Genomic DNA, 22,222 nt, shown 5'->3' on the forward strand with positions numbered 1-22,222 from the left:
ACCCTAGCTACACCTATAAAAGGGGCCACATATTCCCTTTGAAAGCATCTCAAAATTCCATAAAAATTCATGGAATATTCACAAAGAGATCAAAGACATCAAATATTGTCTTTCTCAAAGCCACCAAAGTGATCAACAGATGTTCTTCCTTTTCCTGGAGATCAAATACATCCTAAGGAAGTTCGCATCATCCTACGTTTGAGAAATACACTGGTTAAGCTCTCGAATCACAGAGAACGATCTAGAGAGAAAAATCAAGGGAACAAACAGAATTGTACCCCCATCATTTTATCAATAAGATTATATTCCTTCATATTTATATTGTGGTTGTAATTTATTTTTGTATCACAAATAATTTGTTGCAAATAAATTGGCATGCCAAAATTTGTAGATATTAAATTGTGTCAAGAAAATAAAATCAAGACCGAAAAATATCGCAACAATCATAGTATTTGATTTCAAATAATTTGAGTGTACAATCTCTATGAATCATCTGATTCTTCTTTCTAATATCAAGTAAATTCAAGGGCCTTCAAGCTTGATCTTGAATCTATATTCGTTGCCACGAATGGTGATCTTGAATTCAACTAGCACGAACTTTGATTTGAACTCGTACTCCTTGCACCTTGATTTGTTCTTCATTCTTGAGCTTGTACTTGAACTTGATTGCTTGAAGCTTGAAATTTGTGGAGGAATTTGCAGCGTTTGATCCACGAGCTCTTTCTTGCTTCTTGTTATAACTTCTGATGATTTTTTTGGGTTATGAAGACCCCTATTTATAGTTGTGGGAGGGAAGAGTTATGATAAGAACAAACTCTTTCCGACCAATCAAATCGAAGTGTGACAATGTAACATTTGATTGGCCAGAACATGTCACTTGCACACGTGACACAATTTCATTAGCCTTTTCATATGACTTGGCATGCCTTATTATTTTGACACATGGCATGATCCTATTGGCTCTTCCGCTTGACTTGGTGTGCCATGTCATATGACACATGACACCAAACTGGACCTCTAGGAAGATGACATTTTGGGCTTAATGAAGTGGGCTCATCACTTTAGCCCAATTAAATAGGCTAGCCTAATGGATTAAGACTTATTTATTTTTTCTATATATATTGAATTTACATAATTAATCCAATTATATTAGCCCATAATATTTATTTGGACCATCTTGAATTTAAAATATAATCCAAATTAATTTATAAATTTAATTCCATAAATTTTATACACTACAAATGCCCCTGCTTCAAGACTTGTTAGAGATATAGAAATTGTCGCATGCCAGATTAGAATACAAAATATCACCTAAGTAATTTGTTACAACCCAATCAATTACCTGAACAATGTAATAATCATTACCTTTGAATAAAGACAAAAGCTTTCAAACTTTAATTGTAACCGCTAGTGACATCAAACTTTCCCATTAGGAAACAAATTCTTTGAGTTTCCTTTGAATTTTTACATTGCTGCCGAAATAAGACTACCCCCTTTTCAAAGATACATTGCAATAGCCGAATCCCTTGCGGAATGTAAAATACACGATTCCACATCGGCAATTCACCTTCAAAAACTGCCTCAGGACTTCTATAAATACAATATCTTTATTCTATTAGTTTCACTTTGAGCGTTTGCAAACCACTTTGAGTCTACCTTTGACGACTTGGAAGCATTGACGCGAAGATAATTTCTTCTTCTTTTCTTGTGCTTTCTTTATTCTATTGTCCTTTTTGTAGGTAAAACAAGAAGGATATGTTCTTGTTAACGAGATGATCCACACATGAAGAAGGGTATTTTAGGGTATGAAGGGATGGGTACTCATCCCCGTCCGAATATCAGAAAGATTACTCTCAAGGTGGCCCGAATATCGAAGAGATTACTCTCAAGGTGGTCCGACTATCAGAGAGATTACTATCAAGGTGACCCGAATATCGGAGAGATTACTCTCAAGGTGACTCGAATATCGGAGAGATTACTCTCAAGGTGGTCCAACTATCATAGGGATTACTCTCAAGGTGACCCGATTGTTAGAGATATTACTCTCAATGTGGCTCGACTATCAGAGAGATTACTCTCAATGTGGTCGACTATCGGATTACTCTTAAGGTGGCCCGACTATCGGAGATATTACTCTCAAATGACCCGACTATTAGAGAGAAGATTACTCTCAAGGTGGTTCGACTATCGGATAACTCTTAAGGTGGCCCAACTATTGAAAAGATTACTAATGTTTGGCTATAATTATATATTTTTAATGCATTACTTACTTTACATTTAGGTGCTTTAATGCTAAATTGTATTATATGTGTGCTTAATTGAGTTTATTTTATGAGTAGGTACGTTGGAGATAAAATTGGGAGCAACTAAAGATTTTATGTGTATTTTATATACTACAAGAATAGATTTATGATTATTTAATTATGGGATATATAATGATTAAAGTTTAACACTACAAAGCTCATGCAACACAAATCATGGGATATATAATGATTACAAAGGAAGACAAAAGAAGAAAAAAAAAGCAAAGCAAAGAAAAGAGAACTTAGGCAGCAAGTAAGCGAATCAGAAGTAGAAGCAGAAGTAGAAGCAGGCGAGGTAAAGGATTTTCCTGGTGTTTTACCTCGCGACGCGAGGGGTGCAACGAGGTTCACCATGCGTTTTGCCTCGCGATGCGCGGTCTGTCGCGGGGATTTTCCGGGTTTCAGGCCTATTTTGTCTTCTATTTGGTTTTGGATTTGGTTATTTCATCTAGGTTTTTTCTACACATATAAATAGTCATTAAACGCCATTTTGAGACCGAAGATTCGACCTAAGGAGGCAAGAACACACTAGGAGCAAGGCGGAGAATTCTTCTATGAGTTTTTCACTTCCTTCTTCCTATTTCCATTATTGGTTATGAACTTTTAGTATTGTAGTTTTGCATACTATTACGAATAGCTAATTTGTTATCTAGAGTTTTGATAGAACCTTTTGTAGGATAAATTCTTGTTATGTTTTTATATAATTGAGCTGTTGGATTTCTCTACTTGTTCAACTACGTGTTTATTGTTGTTGATTGAATGACCATCAATTGACTGTGCCTATTTAGTGTGTAATGCTCAAGAGAGAGTACATATTTAGGTAGTTGTTGAATAACATCACTCCTAACGTATGTGAGAGATCAATACGGAGGGTTTAAAGGCGGGATTAGAGATAACGAAACCTTGGTGTGATCGTAATGAGCGGTGAATTAGTGCTAGCTAGTGTAGTTCGAGAGAATACATCTAGTAAATTGTGGTAGTTGCTTGAGAGAGGGTTACGACACTCAGAGTACTCACGATCAGTAGAGAATACTTACTCGCGAGGGTGATACTTAGTTTAACTAGCACATACAATCCCTTAAGCTTAAATTTGCTTATATGACTTACTTTAGGGAAGCGTCTTCCTGAATGACCATCCTCTGAATTTCTCATGAATTTTCTTCTATTATCGCCAGAATGAAATATGAAATTCTTATGATGTCGAGCATCATCAAATCATTCAGTCCCTAATTCATGTTTAGTTTATCATGTTCCCCAGCCCATACCAATTTCTTTTACTCTGGGGTTTAAATCTCCCTTCTGATAGTCGCGTTGGAGTCACGAACTTATTTTTTGAAATGAGGATATGACTTTATTACCTATACTCTTTTGTTTTCTTGAGGCCTATCACCTCTCTTCTCTTCCTTCACCTGACTATGGACCCGGTAATACCGTCATCTTTTTGATCTACCGTTGTCATCCATGTATCACATCTTACTCATAATTCTTTCTTATCTTTCTTCTCATTACTCTTGCTTCCCTTGCTTCATCCATCGGCTCTTCGGGTTGCTCAACGTCCTTGCTCTACTAGGGACAAGAGTGACACTAAGGTAATATTTATCCCTTCCAGGCTTTCAGTGCCTATCTTCTGATTTTTTTTTGATCATGCTAGTATTACATCTAATAGTAATATTCTAGAGTGCACCATCTGGGTGTCTCACAAGAAGATCTATTAGCACATTTGTAATATCCTTCGAAAATGTCAACTAACACAAATAATCCATTCTCCATTTTGGGCTACTCTAATCCTAGCCGGATCGTGATGTTCCCCTTTTCTTAAACTACACATGTTAGTCTCCATAGGGCATAACTGAGATGGGTATGACCAATTGTAGATACCTCTGTTATCGTTGAATATAACTCAAAAAGCTTATATTCCTCTGCCTTAATTATAAATACCGTTAACCTTCATCAACTGGGCTCCTCGTACTCTTCTTCATCTTACTTCTTTTGCTTGTTGAAACTTGTATTTATCTTCTGAATCTCTTATTGTATTTCACCATTAAGGTGGATAGGTATTCTTGCTTCAAGACTCCTTATCAAGAGGCTTACACCTTTCAGTACGCACATGATCTGCTGAAAACCTCACATTTACTTATCATAATCATGATGCAAAGTCGAGTTCCTCTGACTCAACTCTTCCATAGCCATTTCTTTTACCAACCGTCTTTCTGGATGTAGGTATCGTCTTATTACGAATAAAATAGAAGTTAGGAATTTGAATTCTTACAACTGAGCTCAACCACACGATCTAGAGTAAGAAGAAAGAGTGACAGTCCTAAATGCCCTTTAGCCTCCTGCTTATAAGTGTGGTGCATAACACACCTATAAACTATACTTTACTAGACACGGCTTGTAGATTCCCCAGGATAAAGCTGCTCTGATACCAATTTTGTCACGAGCTAAACCGATGGGCCGCGATGAGCACCGGTACCTTACTAAACCGAGTACAAATATAACGTATTTTTCATATCATTCTATCATAGGTAAAAGAACCGGAGTAAAGCATGAGAAAATGTAAACTTATACATATGAAGTACGAGCCAATAAGGCCGGCATAATTATGTATATACTCGAAATATAGGCCGACAAGGCCATACAAGTATCCGTATGCATGACTGTCACACCTCTTTTTTACCACCCCAAGGGGATATAAGGGGAGTTTTTTCTAACTTAAAGTGACAATCGAAACGAGATTATTTTTATGTAAAATTGAGAGTCGCCACTTGGGATAATTTATGGTGTCCCAAACCGGTTCAAATCCCGAATCGAGGAAAAGATTGACTCTGTATTACAGTTCGCGAATACAGAAATCCGGATAAGGAATTCTATTAACCCGAGAGAAGGTGTTAGACATTCCCGAGTTCCATGGTTCTAGCACGGTCTCTTAATTGTTATAATTGGCCTATTATCTGATTTTAACATATGTTTTAACCTATGGTTCAATTTTAACTTTATAACCGCTTTTTAATTATTTTTCAGGAAGATTCAACATCATCTAAAACACATCTTGAACCACGTTACATAAATGCACCCGCGGTCCACGACACATTTTATTTAACGTTGTTGAGATTTGGATTTGGGTCACATAAATGCACACCCGAGTTTAGGGAAGTAATTTTAAATAGCGCGCCTAAAGCAACTATGCACTTTCAACTTTGCGAGGGCCACGAAAAATTCACTAATGGAACACCTCGATTTCTAAAGAGTTAAAATTAATTAAGTGAGGGCCATAGGTTTTGGAATTTTATTTGGCATGGCACGCCTCAAATTATTACTTAGAGATTAAGAGTAAAGCAATATATTGTTTTTAATTTCACAAATTTCTCATTTCGTCGAGAAAGTTATTGTAGAGAACTTCGCAATCTGAAGAACAAATACTACACATTGAACTACAACATGGATTTTGTCTTTTGACCAGGTTGAACTAAGACATGGACTTAAAGCAATCGAATAAGAATTGACTAGGAAAAAAAATTCTAACCAAACAAATACTTCTTTAAGAAAGATTTGAATGATCCAACAAGAAAGTAAGTCTTATGAGTCCAAACTTACTTGTTGTGGAGCGTTATAACCCGTTGGAACTGCAAATACTTCACTTTTCAAGAGGAATATCCATAGACGACCATTGAGTTCGAACAAATGCACTTGTTATACCAGCATTCCCATTGTCTAAAAGTGGAGGAATTGCAGAAACTGATCAAATAAGGTATGGAATTAAAGAAAAATGCAGCTCCACAACAAGAGAACAACAACGAAAAGCAGTGCAACAACAACGCAAATCAACGGACAACGAGCGGCAATTCCACAGCTCCAAAACAACTTTCTATATATGAAAATTTCTGGAGTACAAGGAAGGAACTTCGACGAGAAAACTCAACCAAGCTAAAACAGTAATGAGGAGCTCGGCAAAAGCAGAAACTAGTAGATACAGCAGCAACCCAGTAATATCAGACGCAACTTTAGTCTAGAAATAACTCGATACGGCAGCTGGTTTGGGATTTTCTTCATCCACATTCACTTATAGCAGTGAGAAAATAGGCGATGATGAATGATTTGCTGGCAAAACCATAACAAAACCGGCCAGATCTTGTTGGATCTAAAACATCATTAATGAACGGAATGGGAATTGCAACTTCCTCGATTTCCAGCGAGTTTCATCCAACGGAAAGAGGGAAAGAGAGCTGAAATGAAGGTAAGAGCAGCAAATTGCCGGCGGCCACTGACCCGCCGGATTTTGGCGTTTGGCGAAGAAGGAAGATGGTATGAGGGGTCTTCCGGTTTTGTCTGCTGAAGAAAACAGGCCTCTCTTTGTATTGTCTATTCAAGCTCCTTGGGTCCTTTGCTTGAGATCGAGAAGAAGAAAAAGTTTTTTTGGTTATGTTTTTTGGTCCTTCAAGAAAATGAATATGGATTCCTTTTTTTGATGGGTAACGGCACTGCCATTTCTTTTTTCTCCCAGCCCCTCGTGTAGGTCTTTAGGGTTGGGATTTAATGAGGGGGAATGGGTTATTGGGCCAAGCGGGTCGGGTCGATTTTTGGACGGGTTTGGGTAGGGGGATTGGGTATTGTGTTTGGGTTTGGGTAATTATTGGGCTAATTTTGGCTTTAAACTGGCCCAAGCTCCGAATTTAAACCCAATTAATTAAACTCCTTATTTCCTTTTCTTTTCTTTTTTTTAATTAAAAATTTTAGAAATTAAAATCCTAGATTATCTAAAAATGTGAAATTAAACTAATTATAAAAATTATGAAAGGTACTTAATCCTAAATTAAAATAGAAAAAATTAATAAAAGGAAAAAGTGTAAAAATGAAGCATTTTTTGTGATTTTTAATTTTTATAAAACAACTACCGATTAGTCCTAAAAATGTAAAAATAAAGCCTAAATGTCATGCATGATATTTTTAATATTTTTCATGATTTAAATAAAACTTAAACATGCAAAAAAATGCAAACAATTAAATAAAATTCTATAAAAATTCCTAAAATGGCAAATAATTAACAAAAATCTATTTTTTTGGGATTTTATATGAGTATTTCGTATAGGGCAAAAATTACGTGCTCACAACTACCCCTCTTTGCTCGGAAACATGAAGGGTTTCCGGGCAAAGATAAAGTGAACAACTACAAGCAATTTGTGCCCGTTTGGAAACTCCATGAGAAGCATCTTTTGAAAAAAAATCTGACCGAATCTTGCTTCGGAGGTTGCCTACATATCCTTGGCTATAAAGGAATCAGGTCAGTATAGTTATGGAAGTTTTGCTAGCTAGGACTACCAGGAAATTGTGATTTCATTGTTGTTGTTGCTGTTTTTGCTTGCTGAACTCCTTATTACACCATGACAAAATAAAAGAAGCTAGACTAAACTATGATCTATGCATTACAAAAATTCTATCTATATCCTCAAACTTGATCTTGTGGTTCATGTTGCCTTGTTGACTCATACTCTCCCGGTGAAATTCCTTTGTTGCTGACTTAAATTGTAATATGAGATGCTTTTCTTTTCTCCAGGTGGACGCATGATTGCTGAACTTGAAACGTCTTCCTTTGAACATTACTGCTTCCCTTCATTCTTCAGGTGAGCTCCTGATTACCGATACTTGAATTGCTTTGTTCTCCAGGTGTGGCCTGATTACAACAAAATAGACAAAATAAAAGAAATTTTCCTTCCCCAGTTTGATATTGGGAACATCTGTGAGTGCTAACAAAACTATAAATCACCTGCGTTGCAGATGAAGGAGGATGCAATGATGAGAGTAAAATTAATGACTCGACTAGGATGTGTGTCTCCTAAACGTGATTGAGCTTGCGGAAAACTATAAACTAAGCTTGACTAAAGTAACAACTGGTCCTATTCTCCAGGCGGGCCCCCCCTGATTTTAGGAAAACTAAACATTGATAATCTTAAGAAAACTAAAAAAAATGACTCCCCCTTTTTTTTCAAATTCAGACTTCTTTTTTTAAAAAAAAAAAAATTAATATCTTAAGAGAAAATTCGTCAGACTAGATTTTCTATCTTAGGAGAAAGATTCATCAGACTAAGACGTTAATCTTAGGAGAAAATTCATCAGACTAGGTCCTTTTTCTCTCTCTTTTTTTGTTTTTGTTTTTTTGGTATCTTAGGAGAAAGATTCATTCGACTAAGACGTTTATCCTAGGAGAAAATTCATCAGACTAGGTTTTCTATCATAGGAGAAAGATTCAGCAGACTAAGATTTTGATCCTAGGAGAAAATTCATCAGACTAGGTTTTCTATCTTAGGAGAAAAATTCATCAGACCAAGACATCTATCCTAGGAGAAAGTTCATCAGACTAGGTTTTCTATCTTAGGAGAAAAATTCATCAGACTAAGACATCTATCCTAGGAGAAAGTTCATCAGATTAGGTTTTCTAATTTATTATCTTAGGAGAAAGATTCATCCGACTAAGATTTTGATCCTAGGAGAAAATTCATCAGATTAGGTCCTCTATCTTAGGAGAAAAATTTATCAGACTAAGATTGTGATCCTAGGAGAAAGTTCATCAGACTAGGTTTTTCATCTTAGGAGAAAAATTCATCCGACTAAGATTTCGATCCTAGGAGAAAGTTCATCAGACTAGGTTTATATTGGGAGGAAAATCCATCAGACTAGGACTTTTTATCCTAGGAGGAAAAATGTGAAGATCAAATGACAAAATTTTATGCACATGAGCAAGATAGAAAAAGGCAAAAATTTGAGAAACTTCCCTTTGGCGGCTCTTCTCTTCTTTTCATTTTCATTTTTTTTCTTCTTTTTTTTTTCTATTTTTCTTTCTTTTTCTCTTTTCTTTTCCCTACTTTTTTTTTGAACCATATTCCTTGCACTGCTTTGTTCCTGTTTCATACAAAGAAAATTTGTCAGTTTTGAAAATGGTGGTCGGGTTGTGGCCTTAAGTCTTGAGCAGCTTGGCTTTTTCTCAATTATCTTGAGTCGGTCTCAAGAAACTTTTGTTCTGCACCAACTCTGACTGTTTAACACCCGGTATCATTTGTATTTCTGGCTCAATAAGCATTATCCCAACTGGAGATCTTTTCTTAGATGACCTTTTCTGATATCTTGAATGACTTCATGCTTTGAGCAATTTGTCTGTTAGAGAGAATCACGAGTTGTCTTTGTTTGCGCCAAGCAGGCTGACAATAGTCTTTTGGGGGAGCCTTTGTATGAATCCTCAAGGCATGTTGACATTAACAACTGAGTTTGCTGGTCAAATTTACTTTGTACAACTGAAAAGCTGGTAGCAGATTTTGAAATCTTTTCTTGCTTGTTTTGAGAAGGACTGACTCAGGGTGAAGGACACAATGACACAAAGAAACAAATATTAACAAGAAATGCCCTGGTCGGGAAGGATAGGGGAAGAGTTTTTTTCATTTTTTTTATTTTGCGCTAACTAGCCTTAATGATCATGACATGCATTTTGGACTCAACGGTCTATCAAACTGATTTAATCTTCCTTTTTACCATTCTTGACCTTTAAAGTCAGGCTTGCTTGTGCCAATTCTTTGCATTAACTTCACGACTCACTTTCGATTAGTGGTGCCCCGAGGGATTTTCACCAATAAGTCTCTCTCATTTATTCATCTCTGCTTACCGTCGTCTTACAGTGCCCATGATGGTTTTCACTAATAAAACTCTCTCATTTTTCTTTTTCTTTTTCTTTTTCTTTCGCTTTTCTTGTGCGAGCATCTTGACAGTGTTCTATGTCGCGTGACCGCCGTTGCTCATTGAATGCTTCTCTTGGCATTCTTGAAGGCGTATCGGGAGGTCTTTATTTGGAAGGTTTTTGGATAGGGTTGGACAAAAAGGTCGGCATGAAGGCTCAAAGTTGACTCAAAATGATTGGGGTTGTAAACTTACAACTCTTGGAGTCGACTCTTTCAAAAATGAAATAAAATCTTTGCCCCAGTTTCAGCTATTGGGGATTTTTTGGAATTTTTTTTTCTCTTTTTTTTTGGTTGGACTGAACCATGAGGTTGCCTACGTATCCTTTTTTTAAAGGAATCAGGTCGAACATAGTTCAAACATCTGACCTAACTAATTGTTTTTCATTTTTCTTTCTGTTGTTTTTTTCTTTTCTTTTCTTTTATTTTTTTTCCTTTCAAAACAGGTTACCCCAGTTTCTATTTTCTGGGGGCATGGATCTTTGCCAGTTCTTTTCTTCTTCATTTTTTTTCACTTGAAAATTGCCCCAGTTTGTACTCTTGGGACATGGACTTTTTTTTTCTTTTTTTTCTTTTTTTTGACTCTTGACTCTAAACTTGATTCCAAAAGAGCGTGGTCAAAGAAAATAATACAAGCTCAAAGGGGGTAGAGAAGGATATAAAGTGTTTGGGTAGCACAAAAAGGGCCTCCCAGCCTCGAGAACGCCAAACATAGTATCTTTTCGCGATCGCAACATTGATGAACATGTATGTCTTCTTGGTGTGCCGTGGTCACAAGACATTTTTTTCATCCCTTAGTGACAAGCTTTCCAACAAACTTCAATTGATTAAACATCCTCAAGCCTGATCTTCACAATGATTTGAAAGTAAATTTTACTCGACCTTAGTTCCAAAGTATTCCAACTCTTTATTCATCCTCAAATGTATTTTTTATTTTTTATTTTTAATTATCCAATTCCAGATTAAATCAGTTCCTAAGATCTGGCCAAAATTTCCGCATGCATGTCATGTCATTAGAACTAGCGACAAAAGAACTAGGAACAGAATGATACAAAAAGACAAACTATATTTTATTGAGTAAATGATGAAAGGGTTTTACAACTAAACAAGCAACCCAAAATACGAGTTACAACCCTAAAATAACCCGAATAATGAAATTAGCAACAGAACAGACAGACAAGACTCACACAAATAAAATGGAGGGATAGAAGGATTTGACTCAATAAAACAAATAAAATCTGGATCACAATCCTAAAATAACCCAGATAATAGAAAAAACATCAAAACAAGCTACCAAGATTCCTTCCTAGTGAGGAGGGAATGACTTTTCAATTGCTAGGCTTGACATTTAGCCACAAATTTGCTCACCAGAATCAGCAGAGCCTTCTCTAATTTCAACATCATTAACTTCAGTTAGCAAGTTCCCGAGAGGATTCTCATACTCCATGTCACCAGGCATCATCCCCATAAAGTGTGCATCATGATGTGAAGGTAAAGGATTCTGCGTGATATTCTGGGTGTCACTGTCTTGGATCACAATCAGGTTTTCTTGGATCTTCCTTTCTATTTCTCTTTTCAAATCCCGACAACTTTCAACATTGTACCCCTAGGCATTGGAATGGTATTCACACCTTTTAGAAGGGTCAAAGCTTCTTGCATGGGGGTCCACATGATTTGAAGGAATATGTGCAATCATGTCATATTGCTTTAATTTCTCAAACAAGCTTGCATAGGACTCTCCTATTGGTGTAAAATTATCTTTCAGCCTTTGTGCTCTTCTATACCCCCGACTTGGATGTGGGTTATAGGGCATTTGAAAATTTTGTGGAGGCTGGTAGAGATTTTACGGTGCTGGTGCTCGCCTTCTGGGGTGTCTTGGAGGCCAAGCAACATACTGAGGTGCAGCAACAGAGTATTGAGGGTTCTGAAGTGGATAATAGTATTCAGGCGAATCATGGGAAACCTGATGAGGTTGCTCATAACTTCGAGATGCTCTCCTAGGACCTCTTCTCGACCCTGATGTCATCATGATTTCTTCGTGCTTCTCATTTGTGTCACTAAAATTATCGGATTCAATCGGGACAGCCTGAGTTGCGGCTCTGAGAATTGCTTGACTTATAATTTTGTCTGTCTTAAGACCATTCTCAATCATTTCCCCCATTTTGATTGCTTCCGAGAAGAATTTACCCATTGCGGACATCATGTTTTGAAAATAATCTGGCTCTTGAGCCTGAAGGAAGATAGTGATTAACTCGTGCTCATCCATTGGTGGCTTAACTCTGGCCGCTTGCTCTCTCCATTTAATGGCATATTCCCTGAAACTTTCAGTTGGTTTCTTCTTCAAGTTTGAAAGGGAATTGCGGTCTGGGGCAATGTCAATGTTGTATTGGAACTGTTTGACAAAGGCCTGTGCCATGTCATCCCAGACATACCAGCGAGACGTGTCTTGATCCATAAACCATTCGGAGGCTACTCCCGGAAGGCTTTCTCCAAAATAAGCCATCAACAATTCTTCATGTCTTCCCGCACCTCTCAGTTGATTGCAATACCTTTTCAGGTGGGCTATGAGATCTCCATGTCCATCATACCTTTCAAATTTGGGAGTTTTGAAACCGGGCGGCAAGTGGACATCGGGAAACATACATAAATCCTTGAAGGCAATGCTTTTCTAACCAGCCAACCCTTGCATGTTTTCAACTGTTGTTCTAAGCTTTTCACTCTTTGGGTCATTTCTTCTTGTACCATCTTTCGGGCAAGCTTCTCAATATTTGCAGGAAGATCAAACGAGTACGAGTGGTACTCAGGAGAGTGGTACTGCTCTTGCTGTGTAGTAAATTGTGACTCGTAATGAGGCTGTCCTTGACCACTGGCCCATGCTTGACACATTTCGGTCATTTGCTGTTTCAGTATTCCATTTTTCCCAAACACAGTAGACTCTTGTTGAACCCTCTGACCCTGAGTCTCTTGAGCACTTGTAACAGCTTCGATGTCAGTTATCATTTTTTCTTGGATCTTGTGTTTCTAGCTTACCACAAACCGATCACCTCAACTTTCTTCACAATTCAAAACAAAACATGTTAGAATGGACTCAGTCGGTTCTTATATTATCAATATTTTTTTATTTCTTCATTTCTTTTCATTTCTTTTTAATGGTGATCGAACCTGATGTGGGTTGCCTACGTATCATGTGGGAGCATGAATCAGATCTTGCGTAGTTCGGAAAGAACATGAATAAAGTAAATAAACTAACTTTTTTTGAATTTTTATTTTATTTTTCAAAAGAAAGACTTATAAAGAAGAAAGAGAATATTTTTGGATTTTGATTTTTCTTCAGCATTTTTGCAAAGAAAGACTTCTAAAGAAGAAAGTTTTTTTTTAAATTTTTTTTCCTGGAATTTTGAAAGAAAAACTTCTAAAGAAGAAAGAAAATATTTTTGGAATTTATTTTGAATTTATGAAAGAAATTCTTCTAAAAAAAGAAAATATTTTTGAATTTTGAAAGAAGAATGAAAATATTTTTGGAAGAAATTAAAAGAAAATATTTTTGTATATTTTAAAAAAAAAACAATTAGGGTCTAAAAGAAAGGCTTTCTAAAGAATCAAGTAATGGAAAATATTTTTGGATTTTTTGAAAATTGGGGTCTCAAAAAAGACTTTTCTAGAGAAGAAGTAAAGGAAAATATTTTTGGATTTTTTGAAAATTATGGGCCGGAACCGATGAGGTTTGCCTATGTTTCTCACATCCGGTGAGAATCAGACCCGCGTAGTTCGCCCAGTTTTGACGGAACAAAAGAAAATATGACTTATTTTGAAATGACTTTTCTTTTTTTTTTTCAAAATTTCAACAGAATTTCAGGGTAATTCAATACCAACCTCTCACTCTATTTTCTTTTCTCTTTTCTTTTCGATTTTCTTTTTCTTTTCATTTTCTTTCCCTATTCTAGAAGCCAGTCAGCATGCAAGCCGAAATAGACAGATACGCAAGTAGCACGTAAGATGTATTAGGATGGTCTTTTAATTTGGGTGCACCTGTCCTAGACAGACCCAACCCTTGTGTTGAGTCCCCAAAGTCAAATGCACATGATACAAACAAACATTCCTACTAGGGATCCGACATGAGGCTGAGTTATTCTAGGTTCAAAACCTAGGTATGTTGTTCTAGACTTGTTACCCGAGCAGACAACTCGAGCCGAGGGGGGGCTACGTACCAGGAACCAAAAGGACATTCGGCTTTGTAACTTGTCTGAGCCTCTTCCTAATTTAAGGTATGACACTAATAGAAAAGGAGTCACGCCAGCGTGTACATCCCTGAAGATGAGAAGAGAAGGGTTTCATAACAGTTTATATATAGTTCAAATAATATTAAAGCGGTAAGAAGCAACATTTAGCACATTAGGCCCAAACATGTAAGTAAAATCAGATAATAAATAAAGCCAAATATAACAATTATTCTAAGCTCGAATTCTGAACCCTGAACCAGAAGTTCTGGGTTCTTATCCCCAGCAGAGTCGCCAGAGCTGTCACACCTTCTTTTTACCACCTCAAGGGGATATAAGGGGAGTTTTTTCCAACTTAAAGTGACAATCGAAATGGAATTATTTTTATGTAAAATTCAGAGTCGCCCCTTGGGATAATTTATGGTGTCTCAAGTCACCGATTCAAATCCCAAATCGAGGAAAAGATTGACTCTATATTACAGTCCGCGAACACAGAAATCCAGGTAAGGAATTCTGTTAACCCGGGAGAAGGTGTTAGGCATTCCCGAGTTCCGTGGTTCTAGCACGGTCGCTCAACTGTTATAATTGGCCTATTATATGATTTTAACACATTTTTAACCTATGGTTCAATTTTAACTTTATAATTGCTTTAATTAATTATTTTTCAGGAAGATTCAACGTCATCTAAAATACATCTTGAACCACGTCACATAAATGCACCCGCGGTCCACGACACATTTTATTTAACGTTGTTGAGATTTGGATTTGGGTCACATAAATGCACACCCGAGTTTAGGGAAGTAATTTTTAAATAGCGCGCCTAAAGCAACTACGCACTTTCAACTTTGCGAGGGCCACAGAAAATTCACTAAGGCACACCTCGATTTCTAAAGAGTTAAAATTAATTAAGTGAGGGCCATGGGTTTTGGAATTTTATTCGGCATGGCACGCCTCAAATTATTACTTAGAGATTAAGAGTAAAGCAATATACTGGTTTTAATTTCACAAATTTCTCATTTCGTCCAGAGAGTGATTGTAGAGAACTTCGCAATCTGAAGAACAAATACTACACATTGAACTACAACATGGATTTTGTCTTTTGACCAGGTTGAACTATGACATGGACTTAAAGCAATCGAATAAGAATTGACTAGGAAAAAAAATTCTAACCAAACAAATACTTCTTTAAGAAAGCTTTGAATGATCCAACAAGAAAGTAAGTCTTAGGAGTCTAAACTTACTTTCTGTGGAGCGTTATAACCTGTTGGAACTGCAAATACTTCACTCTTCAAGAGGAATATCCATAGACGGCCATTGAGTTCGAACAAATGCACTTGTTATACCAGCATTCCCATTGTCTAAAAGTGGAGGAATTGCAGAAACTGACCAAATAAGGTATGGAATTAAAGAAAAAAGCAGCTCCACAACAAGAGAACAATAACGAAAACCAGTGCAACAACAACACAAATCAACGGACAACGAGCGGCAATTCCACAGCTCCAAAACAGCTTTTTATATATGAAAATTTCTGGAGTACAAGGAAGGAACTTCGACGAGAAAACTCAACCAAGCTAAAACAGTAACGAGGAGCTCGGCAGAAGCAGAAACCGGTAGATACAGTAGCAGCCCAGTATCAGACACAACTTTAGTCTAGAAACAACTCGATACAGTAGCTAGTTTGTGATTTTCTTCATCCACATTCACTTATAGCAGTGAGCAAATAAGCGATGATGAATGATTTGCTGGCGAAACCATAACAAAACCGGCCAGATCTTGTTGGATATAAAACACCATTAATGAACGAAATGGGAATTGCAACTTCCTCAATTTCCAGCGAGTTTCATCCAACGGAAAAAGGGAAAGAGAGCTGAAAACGAAGGTGAGAGCTGCAAATCGCTAGCGACCACTGACCCGCCGGATTTTGGCGTTTGGTGAAGAAGGAAGATGGTATGAGGGGTCTTCCAGTTTTGTTTGCTAAAGAAAACAGGCCTCTCTTTGTATTGTCAATTCAAGCTCCTTGGGTCCTTTGCTTGAGATCGAGAAGAAGAAGAAGTTTTTTTGGTTCTGTTCTTTGGTCCTTCAAGAAAATGAATATGGAATCCTTTTTTTGATGGGATACGGCGCTGGCAATTCTTTTTTCTCCCAGCCCCTCGTTTAGGTCTTTAGGGTTGGGATTTAATGAGGGGGATATGGGTTATTGGGCCAAGCGGGCCGGGTCGGTTTTTGGACGGGTTTGGGTAGGGGGATTGGGTATTGTGTTTGGGCTTGGGTAATTATTGGGCTAATTTTGGCTTTTAAATGGCCCAAGCTCCGAATTTAAACCCAATTAATTAAACTCCTTATTTCCCTTTCTTTTCTTTTTTTTAATTAAAAATTCTAGAAATTAAAATCCTAGATTATCTAAAAATGTGAAATTAAACTAATTAAATAATTATAAAAATTATGAAAGCTACTTAATCCTAAATTAAAATAGAAAAAATCAATAAAGGAAAAAGTGTAAAAATGAAGCATTTTTTGTGATTTTCAATTTTTATAAAACAACTACCGATTAGTCCTAAAAATGTAAAAATAAAGCCTAAATGCCATGCATGATATTTTTGGTATTTTTCATGATTTAAATAAAACTTATACATGCACAAAAATACAAACAATTAAATAAAATTCTACAAAAATTCCTAAAATGGCAAATAATTTACAAAAATCTATTTTCTTGGGATTTTATATGAGTATTTCGTATAGGGAAAAAAATTACGTGCTCACAATGACATATGTCTACAAGCCTCTAAGAATACATAATATCATAAAGGTCGAGACAGGGTCCCGCCATACCAATCAATACATGTACTAATTATACTGACCAAAGAAGCAACTCCGAAGCAAATGGAGTGCACCAACACCTTCCGCTGAGCTGATTGCCTACTTGGAGGACTCTCGACCTGTCTATCAGGACTTGCGGGCATGAAACACAGCTTCCCTAGGCAAAAGGGACGTCAGTATAAACAATGTACCGAGTATGTAAGGAATGAAAATTAGTAACTAGTAGAGATGAGAGAAACATGGAGTAAAAGACTCAACATGTATATCTGAATAACTCTATGAATCATTTAATATTATAATGTCATACATATGCGTATAAATGTCATACCATGCATGGGTATATGCGTTCATAACATCATCAAGCCTCTGAGGGCATCCCATTATATCATCTCGGCCACTATGGGCAAATCATCAATGTATACCAGCTGATCAGGTGGTGGTGCGTATATAACTCCATAACCTTTTCCCATATCCCATATACATATATCTGCGTATATTACGTCATCTGGTCATGGGTCAGTGTACATGTATCAATGAATACAATGCATGAGAAGTACGCCCATAAACTTGGAATGTCATAAGACTATTATGCCTTTGAGTAATATCATGAAGTAAACTTTTTTTTCAACTTACGTATTTTTCTGAGACCCATGAACAGATGATAGAATAATATGACACATCAAAAATCAAGAACATAAGCATCTTTAATATTTCTATGCATTTGCACGGTTCGTTTGTGTCGTATGGATCATACCAAAAGAAAGAAGGAATAGCCTTAACATACCTGAGCCGATTCTCTTGAAAATCCCTCTAACACATGCCACTTGTGACAACACATAACGGTGGATCGAAGTAGGGAAAAATCCATATAATATTCTTGAGAAAGATTGCACCTCTTTGTCGTGACCACTAGTAAGATAACAATCACCTTATTAATTGTTGCATGTATGAGAAGTATGTTTGAAACTTATAAAATAGTGAAAGATACTCATAAATGATCATGCCATATCTAACTTCGTACTTTATTCTCACTGTTTCCAACACATGAAATCAGTCATACTCTCGACATGAATATATTTTGTCATGTGGATTGACTTTTGCATCCTTGTCTCGTCCCAGGACACTAAACTCATTAAGTTGTCCGTTTAAGTCATAGACCATCAAGGAATTTCCTTTCTTCATATTTTTTTTCACGGGATTTGGCGATTCTAATAATAGCAACGGGATTTTGCGATTCTAAGGGAGTACGGTGCAATCTTTCTCAAGAATATCATACGGATTTTCCCTACTTCGATCCTCCGTTACATGTTGTCGCAATTGACGTGTGTTAGAGGGATTGTCATGAGAATCAGCTCAGGTATGTTAAGACTATCCCTTCTTTCCTTTTGGCACGATCCATACGATACAAACGAAACGAGCAAATGCACAACTTTCATAAATGACTCTATTCATAGAAATACTAGAGATGCCTATGTTCTTGATTCCCTATGTATCCTATTATTCTATCATCTATTCATGGGTCTCAAAAAATACATAAGTTGATAAAGTTTATTTCATGATACTAATCAAAGGCATAATGGTCTTATGACATTCCGAGAGATTTTATTGACGTACTTCTCATGCATTGCATTCATTGATACATGTACATTAACCCATGACCAGATAGCGTTATATACGCGCACGTGCACACACACACACACACACACACACACACACACATATATATATATATATGTATATGGGGTATGAGGAAAGGTTATGGCGTTATATACGCACCACTACCTGATCAGCTGGTATACGTTGATGATTTTGCCCACAGTGGCCGAGATGATATGATGGGATGCCCTCAGAGGCTTGATGATGTTATGAACGCATATACCTATGCATAGTATGACATTTATACGCATATGCATGACATTACAATATATGATTCACAGAGCTATTTAGACATACATGTTGAGTCTTTTACTCCATATTTCTCTCATGTCTTTTATTTACTGATTTTCATTCCTTACATACTCAATACTTTTTTGTACTGACGTCCCTTTTGCCTGGGGACGCTGCGTTCATGCCTGCAGGTCCCGATAGATAGGTTGAGAGTCCTCCAAATAGGCTATCAGCTCAGTGGAAGGTGTTGGTATGCTCCGTTTGCTCTGGACTTGCTTATTTAGTCAGTATGATTTGGACATGTATTGATTATTATGGCAGGGCCCTGTCCCAACCTTTATTGTATTTATCTAATCTTAGAGGCTTGTAGACATATGTCATGTATGTGAAAGATTGTATCGTCTTGTCGGCCTATGTTCAGTGTACAAGTGATCATTTTAGTCTTATAGGCCCGTATGTCATATGTATAAGTTTGTATTACATATTGGGTCGTTCCATGTCGGGTATTCCCTTATGTTTTATTCTAGTTATCTCACGACAGCCTTTCTGGTTCATTTACCTATGATAGTACGATACGAAAGATACGTTACGTTGGTACTCGGTTAATTAAGGCACCAGGTGCCCGTCGCGGTCATTGGTTTGGGTCGTGACAAAAGTGGTATCAGAGCAGTTCTGTCCTAGGGAATCTACAAGTCATATCTAGTAGAGTCTTGTTTATGGGTGTGTTATGCAACACACTTATAAGTAGGAGGCTACAAGGTATTTAGGACTGTCACTCTTTCTTCTTACTCTAGATCGTGTGGTAGAGCTCACTTGTAAGAATTCAAACTTCTAAATTCTATTTTATTCGTAATAAGAGGGTACCTACATCCAAAAGATAGTTGGTAAGAGATTGCATGTGGTTGTGGAAGAGTTGAGTTAGAGGAACTTGATTTTGCATCATTCTTATGATGGATAAATACGAGTTCTTTAGCAGAACATGTGTGTACTAAGACATGTAAGCTTCTTGATAAGGAGCCCTAAGGCAAGAATATATATCCACCCATATGGTGAGAAGAAATGAGAAATTTAGAAGATAGATACAAGTTTCAACAAGTAAAAGAAGCAAGGTGAAGAGGGGTACAAGACGCCCAGTTAATGAAGATTATCAGTATTTACAATTCAGACAGAGAAATATAAGCCTTTTGAGTTACCTTCAACAGTAATCGATGTATGTACAATCGACCACACCCATCTCAGTTATTCCCTATGGGAGCTAACAGATACGGTTTAAGAGAAGGACGAGATATCAGGATCCGACTGGGGTTAGAGTAACCTAAAATGGTGGATGGATTGTTTGCTTTAGTTGACATTTCCTAAGGATATTGCAAATGTGCTAATAGATATCCTTGTGAGACACCCAGATAGTGCACTCTAGAATAGTACAGCTAAATATGAATACTAGAATGTTCAAAGAAAAAAAATTACAAAGATAGGCACTGGAAGCCTAGAAGAGATAAATATTACCTTAGTGTGGCTTCCATCCCTAGTAGAGAGAGAATGTTAGGCAACTCGAAGAGCCAGTGGATGGAGCAAGGGGAGCTAAAAGCAAAAGAATGTCTTGTTAAAGTTTTCAGAATAAAGTGATAGACATAAAGTATTAGCAGGGAAATAAGAAAAGAGATAATGAAGCATTATGAGTAAGATGTGATACATGGATGACAATAGTAGAGTATTATAGAGTCCATAGTCAAATGAAGGAAAATACGAGAGGTGACAAGCTTTGAGACAACAAAAGAGTATATGCCATACAGTCATATCCTCATTTCGAGAAATAAGTTCATGACTACCAGAAGGAAAAGATAGACCCCAAAGTAATAGAAATCAGTATGGGTTGGTGAACAAGATAAACTAAACATGAATTAGGGACTGAGTGATTTGATAATAGTCGGCATCATAAAAAATTCAAAAATTGTGTTCTGGCGATAATAGAATGGACTACAGAAGAATAACCCTTAAAGGTCATTCAGGAAGATGCTTCCCTAACTCAAGCAACGTGAGCAAAGTTAAGCTTAAGGGACTGTGTATGCCAGTTGCACTAGGTGTCTCTCTCGTGAGTAAGAAATTTTATTATCCTTGGAACCGAAGGATTACCGCAAGGCGAGTAAGAGTCATCGATGATGTAAAAAGACGCTAAAGATGAAGCGGTAAAACATCTACAAGTAGATCGTCGTAGCACTAAATCTTAGTACTCCCATAAAGAGGGAGAATATAGAGTGATGTGGCATTAAGTCAGATTAAGTGGTTCTAGTAATTATGGAATGGTAATGGAAGAATGCGATAAAAATGAGAAAGGAATGAGATTGCACTTATCCAAATCCTATAAATATCCTACGATTCCAGAACATTATGCAAACACGACGTTAAGTCAAGGAAGTAAGGGCTCCTGCTCGGGATGTTATTGATAAATAAGGAGCAAGTGCGAAGGGTAAGTTAAGACGAAGAAAATAACCCAAGAAAGATTATGCAGAATATTGATATGAGAATGGGCCAATGAATAGTTAGTAGTTGATTCAGAAAAAAGCATAGTCATGGCTAGACAAGAGGTTATAGACAAATCAGCAGATTGTGCAAGATAAATATAGTAAAACCCAATATAGTGAATTCAGACTCGCAGTAATAACATTGTAATACTTGAGATATATTCAGATAGGAGTTGGGATAGTTAAAGGTATCGTATGAGTATTATGAAAATAAAAGAGAGTGCCACTAAGAAGACAGTTAAACTATTAGTTTATAAGCAATCCTACAAGCATAAGGGCGTGGAGATAAGTAACTACGGATAATTATAGAAGAGGAAAAACATCAAAAATTCCGTCGAGTATATGATGTAATAAGCTCACAGCTTTTCAAGAGTCAAAGGGTCTTCCCTAAGTAGTGCAACGAAAGACTAGCTGAGGAAATAAGGAAGAAGGCTTCAACCTAAACATAGTAACTTGAAGGAGAAATGGTCATGTAAAAACAGTCTCACTACAAAATTGTATGCACTCCAAAGGAAAGTGGCACCTACCGTGGCTAATGAACGGGAAGAAAAATCAAAAGTAATATTCGAGACCATATGAGTTTCACAAAAATTCCGGCATGCGTGGGAACTAAGATAAGCTAAGTATACACGCAATAAGGGGGCAAAAAGACCAGGAAAAGTAATTGCTTACGTTTAAAGAAAGCTGAGATGGAACAAATGGAATTATTCGATCAACGATCCCAAGTTAGTTATGTTATGAACGTACTTAAGATTTTG

General features: G+C 36.8%; 1 long non-coding RNA gene across 1 annotated transcript; it reads right to left on the reverse strand.

Moving 5' to 3' along the window:
• Positions 1 to 399: 399 nt before the first annotated feature.
• LOC142162745 (uncharacterized) lies at positions 400 to 16,395 on the reverse strand. Its single transcript, XR_012694101.1, has 3 exons — positions 15,480 to 16,395; positions 5,898 to 7,971; positions 400 to 772 (listed from the first exon to the last, which is right to left on the reverse strand). It is a non-coding gene; the product is annotated as an uncharacterized LOC142162745 (long non-coding RNA).
• Between the last annotated feature and the right edge of the window lie 5,827 nt (positions 16,396 to 22,222).

This window comes from Nicotiana tabacum, chromosome 8 (genome assembly GCF_000715075.1).
Source record: "Nicotiana tabacum cultivar K326 chromosome 8, ASM71507v2, whole genome shotgun sequence".
In the NCBI taxonomy this organism is placed as follows: domain Eukaryota; kingdom Viridiplantae; phylum Streptophyta; class Magnoliopsida; order Solanales; family Solanaceae; genus Nicotiana; species Nicotiana tabacum.